The sequence below is a fragment of the Pteronotus mesoamericanus genome, unplaced genomic scaffold (genome assembly GCF_021234165.1).
Source record: "Pteronotus mesoamericanus isolate MK-2021 breed Mesoamerican mustached bat unplaced genomic scaffold, CSHL_Meso_final scaffold_167, whole genome shotgun sequence".
Lineage (NCBI taxonomy): Eukaryota > Metazoa > Chordata > Mammalia > Chiroptera > Mormoopidae > Pteronotus > Pteronotus mesoamericanus.
The window spans coordinates 44,974,756-44,987,419 of record NW_026555308.1 but is presented as its reverse complement, the minus strand read 5'-3'; the positions used below and the strand labels follow the sequence as shown (position 1 = coordinate 44,987,419).

The 12,664-nt window shown below is 34.6% G+C and overlaps 1 pseudogene; it reads left to right on the top strand.

The window, feature by feature from the left end:
* Positions 1-994: 994 nt before the first annotated feature.
* LOC129083548 (keratin, type II cytoskeletal 8-like) lies at positions 995-9,333 on the top strand (annotated as a pseudogene).
* The last annotated feature ends 3,331 nt before the right edge of the window (positions 9,334-12,664 follow it).

Sequence of the window (12,664 nt, the reverse complement as noted above, 5' to 3'; positions counted from 1 at the left end):
TTCCTCAGATAAATTTCCAAAAGTGGAAATGCTAGGTCATAAGTCAGTTTCATTTTTAGTTTTTTGAGGTATCTCCATACTGCTTTCCACAGCTGATGCACCAGTCTGTGTTCCCACCAACAGTGCAAAAGTATTCCCCTTGCTCCACATTCTCTCCAGGACTTATTGGGTGTTAATTTATTGATCATGGCCATTCTGACAGATGTGAAGTGATATCTCATTGTGGTTTTAATTTGTATCTCTCTGATAAATTATTTGAGGGACCTCCACATTTCTTTCTAGAGTGTTTGTATCAATCTTCACTCCTACCAACAGTTCACTAGGGTTCCCTTTTCTCCACAACCTCACCAGTACTTGTTTGTTGAGTTATAAATAATAGCTTTTCTGAAAAGTATAAGGTGAGTATCTCATTGTGATTTGTATTCTTCTGATGATTAGTGATGTTGAGAAGTTTTCCACATGTCTACCGGCCATCTGAATGTCATTAGCCATAAAAAAGAATGTAATCTTATTATTTGCAACAACGTGGATGGACCTAGAGAGTATTATGTTAAGTGAAATAAGTCAGATAGAGAAAGAAAAATCACATTTGTATATGGAATCTAGAGAACAAACAAGATAGAAGCAGTCTTATGGATTCAAAAAGCTGATGGATGTCAGAGGGGAAGGGTGTGGGGACAGCATAAAAAGAGGTGACAGGATTAAGAAGTACTAATCGATAGTTACAAAATAGGCATGGGGATACAAAGTAAAGCATAATGAATACAGTTAACAATATTCTAAACAATTTGTAACCTATATGAATGTTTATCCTCTGAGCTATACACCTGAGATGAAGACAAAAAAAGTATTTAAAAAAAACACGTAACAATAACCTTTTATTTAACTTATAAGACTGCATGTAAACAGTTTGCTTTAGGCCCACCTCTATATTTTTCTGGCCTTTGTTAGGCTATCCTATGTATTTGCAGTTAGTTACCAGACCTACTGGTGGATGGCTGATTCATGGTGGCCTCAGCTAGGATGGTTTATGCCTGGTCCAGCAGTGGAGCTCAGCCTTGTTCATAAAGTAGTTCATCTGGATTTCAAGACAAAGGACATCATGAAGGCCTGGGTCAGAACTAGATTGATATCACTTCTGCCTCATTCTTGGCCAAAATAATTCACAAGGCAGTCTGAATTCCAGGAGCAGAAAAGCATAATTCTATTCTGAAAATGTAATATTTCTGGATAATATAATATGGATATATTACTTTTCATAAATGTTTAGTGAAATTATAATTGAAAACATTTTCACTTGTTACCTAATGTTCTCATGTAAAGATCCACACAATGCATTCTATCTTGAATTCTTATCAAAAGAGTCTGTTGGCAGTCATCCAGCAATGTCTCTCTATTTGATAACTTGGGTCCCTAGTGAAATTTCACAGGGAACATAGTCTGAGTCCCAGATAACCATAATTTCTGGGGCTCCTCTCAGTTGCACTATCCTGCCAAAGCTTAGGGCCAGCTTTACCTCCAAAGCTGATTTCTCCTTAGGAATTTTGTCCTACTGACACAGGACCAGGCCAGAATACAACAGTATTTACATTGAGGGAGGGGCAGTGTAAAGGCTTGTGTATGTTGTGGTGGAGGGGTGCTGCATTTTAGTTAAATTTTGCTTTGTGCTCTATACTCTATTATTCTTTTTAGATTTTTATGATGGAATGAATTTTTATAATTGAAAGAATTATAAAAGAAAGATTTTTTTGGAAATATCAACAGCATCAGAGTCCTGAGATTATGATATATTTTCTTGCAACACTTGGACTACTTCTTTTTTTTATTTTTTTTTTATTTTTTTAATCATCCTTGATTCTTTTTTTAATTTATTTATTTTTTCAAATACATTTGTCTCTGCCTTCTAGACGAATTCTTTTCACCAATTCACACCATGACTAATTTCCTTCACAACCATTAGAGAAAATAAAGTCATTATTTTCTGTGCTATCCATCTGGTTAAAATTTTTGTTGTTTTCAACTGTATGGTTCATTTTTAGTAAGCCATTTGTAATGCTCCTGCATCCTATTCCTCAAATTTTAGACTAATTTATGAATAATTATTGATAATGGTGAGATTACTTTTAACTAAATTCTAAGGATATCGAACATTTGGACAGGAGGAATATTATCAATACTTATCATTCTTTTTTACATAAGATTTTTAGCTAAATATTATTAATAAATAGATAAAACAAATTAATAAAAAAAGAAAAATATCTAAGTTATTAAGTTGTATTACTTTCTATACTAAACAAATAATGCAGGTGTTTGCTATTTCCATTTTCTCATATTATCAACATTATCTTACATTTTCTATTTGTGTAAGTCTTTTCTGTGACTCAAGATGTCACCCACAAACAACCTCTTTCTTGAGGAATCTTTTGATAAATTTCTAACAATCAGTTTAGGCTAACATACAATCTTCTATAAAAAAATACGTGGCTTACAACCATAAAGCCTTATTATACATATTTTATGTATATTGTTGGTTAGCTATGACTCCACTCTATGTCTTCTAATACAAAGCAGACTATACTTGAGGTTCTGCTTGTCCTTTAGGAGAGGTGTAAGAAAAAACATGACAAGCCCAAACTCACTCTTAAGCTTCAATTTGGAAATTATCCATTCACTTCTGTCCCCCAGTCATTGACCAAAGGAATTCGCATGACCCACTCTGACACGCTGAAATCAAGTGAGTGGAGATGCATCATAATTCACGTGACCAGACATGATGTCAACAGGATTGGAAAGTATAACCTGCACCTAATTAAGAACAGAATATTCTGGAAGAAGCTCCATCTGGAAGAAGTCTAGCCATTGTTAATATAACAAAGATGGTTTGTGCAACATTGATGCAAGAGAGTGGACTGGAATGTGCATGCGTGAACAATGACAACTTCACTCTACTAGTCAGTGGAGGCAGTAGACGCTGTTGAGTGAGCACATGTACTGTGTGGTCATCACATTCAAAATGACGGAATGAGTAGAGCAACAAATTGCATCGAATTATGTGTTAAGCTTGAACATTCTTCTGCAGAAACTATTCAGATGATTCAGAAGTCCATAGCTATGAGCAACTGGCATTGACAGCTTCATCACAACACATCTGCTCATGCATCATGTCTCATTTAGAGTTTTGTGGTGAAACATCAAATCACTCAGGAGACTCAACCCCTCTACAGCCCAGATTTGGTGTCCTGTGACTTTGGGCTTTTCCCAAACCTAAAATCACCTTTGAAAGAGAAGAGGTTTCAGACTATTGATGAGATTCAGGAAAATACAATGGGACAGCTCATGGTGATTGGTAGGCCTCTGTAAGGTCCCAAGGTACCTACTTTGAAGGGGACTGAGGTCTTATTGTCCCATATATAATGTTTCTTGTATTTTGGACCTTCTCCAATAAATGCCTCTATCATATTACATGGTTGGATACTTTGTGAACAGACTTCATATTTTCAACAATAATAACATCTAAATGCATTGATCATTGTAAGGAGATAGAAAATGGAAATAAACCAAAATTTCTGAATTTTATTTCCTTGTTGTTATCAACTCTGTTATTGTTCTCTATATTATAAAAAATCTTATTGGGTATATGTCTGTTTTTCATTCCATTTGGTCCCATTATATACCTCCCCTTCCAAGCTATACTTTTAAAAATTCTGCATTTCACAAGATTGCAATCACAATCCCATATTTCCTTGGAGTTTCTTTGATATTTTCAACTTTTATTTGGACCATTTCTTCTTTGAACAAGTGTGTGTGTGTGCGTGTGTGTGTGTGTGTGTGTGTGTATTTTAGCACTACCTTTATTCAGCTCTCTACAGTAGTTTTTAAAATGTGTGTTTATGTATTTTTCCCCCAAATAAAATTTTGATAATGTATTTCACAAGAATGAAGCTTTGCTATATGTTTCTCCATTATGAAGAAGCAAATGTTTTCACACTGCAGTACCCACTACTGCCACTACTGCTAGACTCTCCAAAGGTCTTTTCTGTCCAAATAGAATGTGAACAAACCTATTATTTTTAAAAGAGTGGTACAGCTTTTGATTCTGTATTCGCTCCTCCCAAGATGTACTTTGTATATACAGAAATCCATATTAGCACTCTGCTAATGTTTACTGAATGTGTTAATAGATAATCTTGGGATTAAGAAAAGGAATATTGACCTCTGGTTAAAGATCTAGCATATTAATAAAATAATATATATTATGTGAATAAAGGTACTTGATTCTATTCTATTTTGTGAAAGTAGTAATAATTGCATATCATAGGGTAAAAGGTAAGAAAAGCACCAAGGAAATTTATGGTACAGAAACCACTAAAAGAGAAAGTCATACAAAGAAAACAATGTCATCAGGGTAAAATTCTATATAAAACCAAGGAGGGAAAAGCCAGTAAAACATCTATTTGACCAAGGAATTAAAAGTTGAAAATACAGAGAAAAAGGCTCGTTTTCTAAATATTTAATGGGATGATATGTGAGCACCTCATTCAAGGAAATAAGTTTGAAGCTCTTTCAAAAATTGCAGATGGTTTCACATGACCATTGAATCACATTCTATCACATAGTTTTTTATTCTTATAATGGAGTATTAAGAAAGAGGTAAGAGTTATAGTTTCTGATAAAATAAAAACAGATTTAAAACAGGGTTTAAAGACATTATTAGTATTTTACCATTTTCATGAGTATTTTCTATTAAAAAGATTCAAACTACTGTAATAACCTTAATGAAGCCAAACCAGCATAAACAAAATAACCATTTAACTGTTGTACAGTTAAGTCTTAATATTAGACTGAATTTCCTGGTACAGTACAATCAGACCCTGCTCATATTATTAAGCACTTCAATATATGTTTGCTTTCAGGAAATAAACTTGACATTTTAGACTTACAGTGGAAGAAGAAAATGGGGAACAGATGGATGAGAGAGAAAGCATGTAGAAAATCAATGAAGAGGAAAGTTGCTTGACATCTGTCAGAAAAGAAATTTCAAAGAAGTTAAAGGGTAAAGCAAGGTAATAAAGGGCATAAGCTCAGTTTAACAACTTTAACTTTGAAAATAACCGATGACTTGCTTGAAGTACTCAGTAAAATATTGTAGTGGACTTTCTATCCTGCAGCCCTTCAGATTTTGTCATTCCTTTGGGAAACTATATTTGCCCTAATATTAGTTCTCATTGGTTGGGGCTGATGTCAATCATATCCCAATTTCTATGTCTGGCCTAGTCAATCAGAACACTCACTCCCTTAAGCAGAGAGCTGGGATCTGAGATAGATTTGTTATTAAACAAGCCTAATTAGAACCATGCTACTGAATATTTTTAAACAATCAGAAAAGAAGAATTATTTTTCCCTAGTAACACTAGCTGACAGCCTAGAGATGTAGCGGTCATCTTTACCATTATATTACAGAAGATTTCGAGACTAGAGCAAACAGAGAGAAAAGAAATCTGGAGATAAAGATGTCACAACAACTTCATTAACCATGTGCTAGGATTGCCATTTTATAAATGAAATTGAACCTCACCTATTTAATTTTCCCAGTCATTCAACTAATAGCATTAACTGGATGAGTAAGAATACAAACTTAGGACTGTGTGGTTCTAGGCCCCTAACACTTTTTACTTGAGTCTGAATTTCATAGGTGATCTTTTTGTTGTTGTTGTTGTTGTTGTTCCCTTTCTGTTCTAATATTCTATGACTTAGGGTGTGCTGTTTTATATCCTATGTGAATAAAACAAGGGAAAAAGAAAAGCAGATTTTTTTTCTTCACTTAGTTTTATCATATTCTTTCTTGATACTTTTCAATTAATTCATATGTGATCTCTCATTTGATTTACTAAGGAATTCATGGAGTTTACAGGGTATGTTATAACCCACCTAGAAACAAACAAAAACATCATATAGAGAAAAATTAAGGTATAGATCCAAAGTAACAGAAAAAGAGAAATTATTAAGACATATACTCATATATTTTGATTACCAAAAAGGAAAAAAATTTTTCCGCATCATACAACCTTTATTTTCATTTTAAAAATGTATTAAACACCTAAAATCAACTCACCTGTGATAATCTCAGAAGTCAAATGATCTATGACTCTTTAAGTAGTTTATAGTGCAGAACACACTTTGTAAAAGAAATATGAAATAGCTTATATATTAAGAATCAAGCCAATAAATATAGTTAAACATGTTAAGAATTTTGAGGAAAAATATAATATGATAGAATGATTTATATCTCATCAAGTCTTATCTAATAATTTCAAACACTGACTAAAGTACAGTTTAAACTGATCATCTGGGCTGTGGTGGCAAAAAGGAAAGATATCTGTGCCTCCAAAGAATGAAAGAGTGGATTGATATTAAATATTTTCCTCATGCATTACATTTGAGGTTCATGGGTAAAAAAGATTAAGTAACTGGCTCATTTCTTAAGAATTATCAGCAGAACATTTATGTACAGTTTTACTCAACAGATTTTAACTCTTTTGTTAAATTGATAACTGGGTCCAATTTTCACTAAAATAAGAAACTTAACATGCTAAAGAAACAAATAGTTCCTGACTAACATTTAAGCTCTGGGAAATCAGAGACCCTGCCTTTTTTTCCCGTTATTGTATCAGTTAGTCTTAGATTTAGCTGTGTAAATAGAATATAAGTTCATTTATCTCTTACATAAAAGAAGTCTAGAAGTAAGTAGTCAGTCCAGGGTTGGTATGCAGACAAGGGGAAACATGGAATTCACTGGGACAAAAGGAACCTCTTCCCATCTGAAAGCTTTATGCCTTCACCCTTGAAGAAGTTTCAATTTTCCCAGTTAGACATCAAAGGTCAGAACTTAGAGCAATGACCTTATACCTAGTTGTAAAAAAAAAAAAAAAGCTAGCAAATGTAGTCTTTTGTTCCAAGTTGCATTGAGCCAGCAAAAATAAATAAATAAATAAATAAATAAATAAATACATAAATTTTAGAAAGGCCTCTATTACTAAAGAGAAAGGGAAAAGCAAATAGTCTTTAGACTTTGCTAAAATTACCATCTCTAAATTGCCTAGCATATATAAGCCTTCATTTTATGTCTTCCCAAAATTCTTTCACCCTTGTTTATTTCTGTATTTGGGTCCCTCTCTCAGCATCCATTTCCTCCTCTGCCCCATTGCCCCATGTAAGGGTACCTTTCTACAGCTCTAATTTGGGATGAGAGGAATCTGCTTTCAATAAGTTAGTCTTTGTTACATACCCAGTTTTCAATAAAACACAAAGGAGGTTTCTAAAAATAACTGATATTGAGCCATTGTGTTCTTTGACAGTAATTAAAAGATAAACTAAATAGAAATAATTTTTTATTGTTTACACCATATTGTCTTTCTTGAATAAAGCAGCTGGTTCTTTGTTTAAAAAAAAGTTATGAAAGATCCTCGAAACCATTCTTTAATAATACATTCAGGAATTCTCTCCTGTTTTTGATCTTGATTTTTCATTTCTGAGAAGGTCTAAAAGATGCATTAGCTATGTGCATGAGTGCTTTTCTCTCTCCCTTTTATGCTTAATGGTTTTTCTTAATGAAGAATGCTGAAGGGATTGCTATTAAAGTACAGCGTGGCTTAAATAAAAAAGCTTCTTACTTACCTTTTTAAATTACTTGTTTTATTAATTTTATTTATACAAAAATATAAATTAAGAGAAATTATGAGTTCTATGCTCCAGGGAGTCCTGGGAAAACACACACCACATACAGAGCTTGCATACACACCACACTTCAGTTTCATTCAGAGCTTGAATTATACATGGGAAAGAAGACATAAAATAAGTGAATCCACTAATATATGTTTATAAATTGCAATATTCTATAAAGCAAAAGTTCCACAAAAAAAGAATAATATGTGGAAAACATAGGATTTCAGACAGTCTTTCATTGAGGAAATGACTTTCGAGCCATGGACTGCAGGATGGACAGGAAGAGTTATCTAAGTCAGGAATAAAGGGAGAAGGTTACATGCTAGGGAACATGCATATGCAAACACATCCATGGAATGGAAATGAAGTAATAGAGTGTGTCCATTTATTTCACTGATGCTTATAGAGCACCTACTCTAGGCATGTGGCATGACAAAATTGTAAGATACTGATCATGGCTGGCCTTGAATCATTTATAGTTGAGGGGGAAGAAAAAGCCTTTATAAATGAGTGCAATGGAGTAGCATACACACCTACTAGAAGTATTTCAAAGTTATAATAGGCAGAAAGAAAAAATATCATTGTTGAACTCTCCGAGAAGTGGAAAAAAGAGGTTCAATAGAGGAGCTCACTCTTGAGCATTGGGGCCTTAAATTTTCTAACTCATGAGCATCTTGTTTCTATATCTTGTTATCTTCTGAAGAATTTATTGGTTTTTATTTAAAAAAACTATAATTTGCACAGCTTTGTGTTAATAGTCAAGAAAAATCTAAGCCTTATAATGTCATTTTTGAAATAAAAATGCTGGTTTTTCATTAAGAAATGCACTCTATCTATCAATCTATCTGTATCTACTCTTCCACAGAGTTCTTTAGTCAAACAAAACTGTTGCAGTTCCAGACTCTGACACATCATCTGTGGTGCTGTCTGTGGACAACAGATACTCCCTGTACCTGGACCATCATACTGGGCAAAGGTCAAGGCCCGGTAGGAGGAGACCACCAACCGCAACCAGCTGAGGCTGAGACCATGTACCAGATCAAGTATGAGGAGCTGCAGATATTGTCTGGGAAGCACATAGATGACCTGCATTTCACAAAGCTGGAGATTCCTGAGATTATCCAAAACATCATCTGAATATAGGCTGACAATGGCCTCAAAAGCCAGAAGGCTTCCCTAGAGGCCACCATCACTGATACCAAATAGTGTGAGGAGCTGGCCATCAAGGATGCTCAGGCCAAAATGCCTGAGCTGGGAGCCATTTTGAGAACTGCCAGGCAAGATAGGGCCTGGCAGCTGTGTGCGTACCAGGAGTTCATGAACATCAACCTGGTCCTGGACTTGGAGATCGCCACCTACCACAAGCTGCTGGAGGGCGAGGAGAAGAGACTGGATTCTGGTATGCACAACATGAGTATCCATACCAAGACCGCCAGCATCTACTCAGGTGGGCTAAGTTCATCTTACGGGAACCTCACGTACTGCCTGGGCTTCCAAGCCAGCTTGGGCTTTGGTTGGGGTCCTAGCTCCTTCAGCTGCGGTAGCACCAGCTCCTCCTAGATGATGGCTATGAAGAAGATTGAGACTCGTTATGGGAAGCTGGTGCCTTGAGTCATCTGGCGGCTTGCCCAAGTGAACGACTACTGCCAGTGGGAAAGGTGTTGCACCAGGGAGCTTAGGGCATATGAGATCTACCTGAATATCACCTCCAGTCCTCAGCTTGCCCTTGGGGTGGGGGATTTTACTTCCTAGAGACAGCCTCTTACTGATGCCCCAGACTAAAAGCCAAATCAAATGTTTTTCCCCAAAGTAAAGTTTCAACTGGCTTTGCCATAAATAAATAAATAAATAAATAAGCAAGCAAGCAAGCAATGATAAAAATGTAAATGAAAAGTCTTCCGTGAATGTCTTTGTCAGCTCAGTAAACCTAGGCTAAAGCAACATTCTATTTCTGTACATTTGTGTTGTAATAACCAGTTACATGATTATCAACTAAATAGTAAAATAAATATAAATCAAATGAGAATATTGTTGTAGAGTTGAGACTTTAAAAAAAAATAGTTACCTCCGTTTACATTTCATTTGTAAATCATTCCAGTTTCAAACTCACTTTTTCTTAAGGCGAAAAAAAAAAACAAACAGAAGTTCAAATAGAAATTTGATTCTGACATTTCCAAAAAGCAAAGAAGAAAATCAAATAGAGAAATGATAGCTATGACTGGATAATGCAGAATTTATCAGCTTTATAGTTAAATTCAATAAAAAAAATCACTAGTACAATTAATAAGGTAAATCCAGTAACTTGTTATTACATTTGGGTAGATAAAAGTATCACTGATTTTTTATTTTATTTTAATATATCCTGTGTTGACTTTGATGAGTAAAAATGGATAAGAATAATTTTTGGATAATCTTTAAAAAGTCTGATGAATGCCTTGTATAAAAAATATTGGACAATGTATGATTCATTCTTGCCTATGGAAAGTTCACATAGTTCATCATATACATTGAACACCCCTTTATATAAAAGGAGACACAGTAAGAAAGGCTCACCAGTAGTTGTTAGTAACCACATTTCAAAAGACAAAAATCATATCAAAAACTAAAATCCTTTTTCTTTAAAACCTTAAATCCCATCCCCCCACGCTCCTTACAAGTTTTAAAACCAAAGTACAAAACAGAGCACTAACTTATTATCAATGAACCATTAGCAAAACGATTATTTTCAGTGTTTCATAGAAAATAACATTGTAAAGGTCCAAAATGCTATTTTTCATATCTCACAGTCCTTGACTGATGTGAAGCAGAATGAGTCAATCCAAAAGTGATAACCTGGATTGTGAAAATAATTAAATTTATCAATTAGAACTCTGTTGCGAGTGACTGAAAATCAAATTCAAAATGGAAAGGTAATGATATTCACTAATACACTGGCTGGCTTTGGGCAAAAAGACAGGACCTCAGTGAGAACATAAAGGCTCAGTTCCTCTATCTACATCTCTGTTTATCATTGTTTTAATTTTTATTTTATTGATTTTAAAGAGATGAGAGAGAGAGAGATCAATTTCTTGTTCCACTTTATACATTCATTGGTTGCTTCTTGTATGTGCCCTGACCGGGGATTGAACCCTCAAACTTGACATACTGGGACAACACTCTAACCAACTGAGCTACTCACCAGATCATTTTTCACTTTCTCTAGATAAGATGTACTATTAGATATCATATTATAATAACACAGAAACCTTATTTTCTTTAATCTGTACTTCTATTTTGATTTTTTTCCTTTGACCAAACTAGCCTCATCTAGTGCCCTGAGTCACCCACCTCCTTCTCCTTTATTTGATCTTTAAACCTTCAGGACAGCATCCTGAGGTTCTGGTCAGTATCTAGTAGTCTTGGTACAAGATCTTGTGACTATTCTATTAAGACAGAGTTTTTAATCAAACTAAACATAATATCTTGACCTCAGTTGCATTTTAGCTCTGGACCCAGGAAAGTAAAACAATCCCACAGAACAAATTCTAGAAAAATTGGACAAAACAACTCCATAGCTAACATTGGGACCAGATACAATGATCAATTAACCCCTACCCTGGCACCAACCAATCAGTAGAAACTACAACCCAAACTCTATTAGTCACCATGATTAATAATTTTTTCCCTATTTAATCCATCCGCTGGAATCCATCAGGGAGTCAGGTCTTTATGCATTAGCTACCTGTGATTCCGGGCATGGTTCCATGTCCTTAACAAATCCTTTCTTTCTTGGCAAACACACCCCTTCAGTCTGGTAAAACTATCCTGGTGACGCAGAGTTCCTGTTCCTACCTCTTTCATGTCTAATCCAATAGGAATACTTGCTTGCACATCTCCCACCAAGCACATGCCTATCACAAATCCTACCACTGTGATCAAGAATATAGGATATGTTGATTGTCTGGGTCTGTATTCCATGGCCACTGCTGTAGCTGCTGTCAAAGTCTCACTTGGATTGTATGATCTGGGATTGGGAAGAGAGAAAGGCACAAAAGAATATAGAGACTGTTACTAGGACAGGAAATGGGTAAAACAGATGCAAAAAATAACCATTCATTACAACATTTTAATAAATATTCTGGAAATACTTTTACTATGTACTAAATGTTCATTTTCCCATTAAAATTCATACATTGAGACTCTATTTGCCAATGTGATGGTATTTGGAGTTGAGACCTTCGAGAGGTAGTAAGGGTTAGATACCTCATGAGGTTGGTGCCCTCATAACGGGATTAATGACTTTATAGAAATAGGATGAGACAGATCTTAACACTTTTCACCACATGAGAAAACCAGTAAGAAGAATTTCCCCAGGATTAGACTGTAGCACCTTGGTCTCATGCTTCCCAGTCTCCAGGAGTGTGCAAAACAAATGTTTGTTGTTCAAGCCAACAGTCTATAGTATTTTTATGATAGCAGCCAGAAGTGACAAAGATAATTTCCTACCTTAATGCCATAATATGTAACTTTAATTAATAGAATGTTCAAAATATATCATGCTCAGTGACTCCTTAATCTTTTACTGTTATTATGTTATTGCTCCAAGTTTTAAAAATAATAAAACACTAAATAGGAATCACATACACATTTAAAACATTGAGTCCTAATGACCATATAACAACACAATAATGAAATGGACAGATCCATGTACTTAACTACCTCAAATATTCATGAAATTTGAAAATTATCTTAAAAAAGCAGATATCTTTTTGCCTCTCACTAATACTTCATGGGTTAATCTGTTTTCCTCTTAAATTTATATTTATATATGTTGTGCTGTCCTTTCTGAATAATCCAACTTTAAATTATTATAGTTTAAACTCTTAAACTGTTGTAAATATTTCAGGAATGAAAGATGAAAGACAGAAAGATGAGATGGAGATAGAGTGACAGGGAGAAGAAG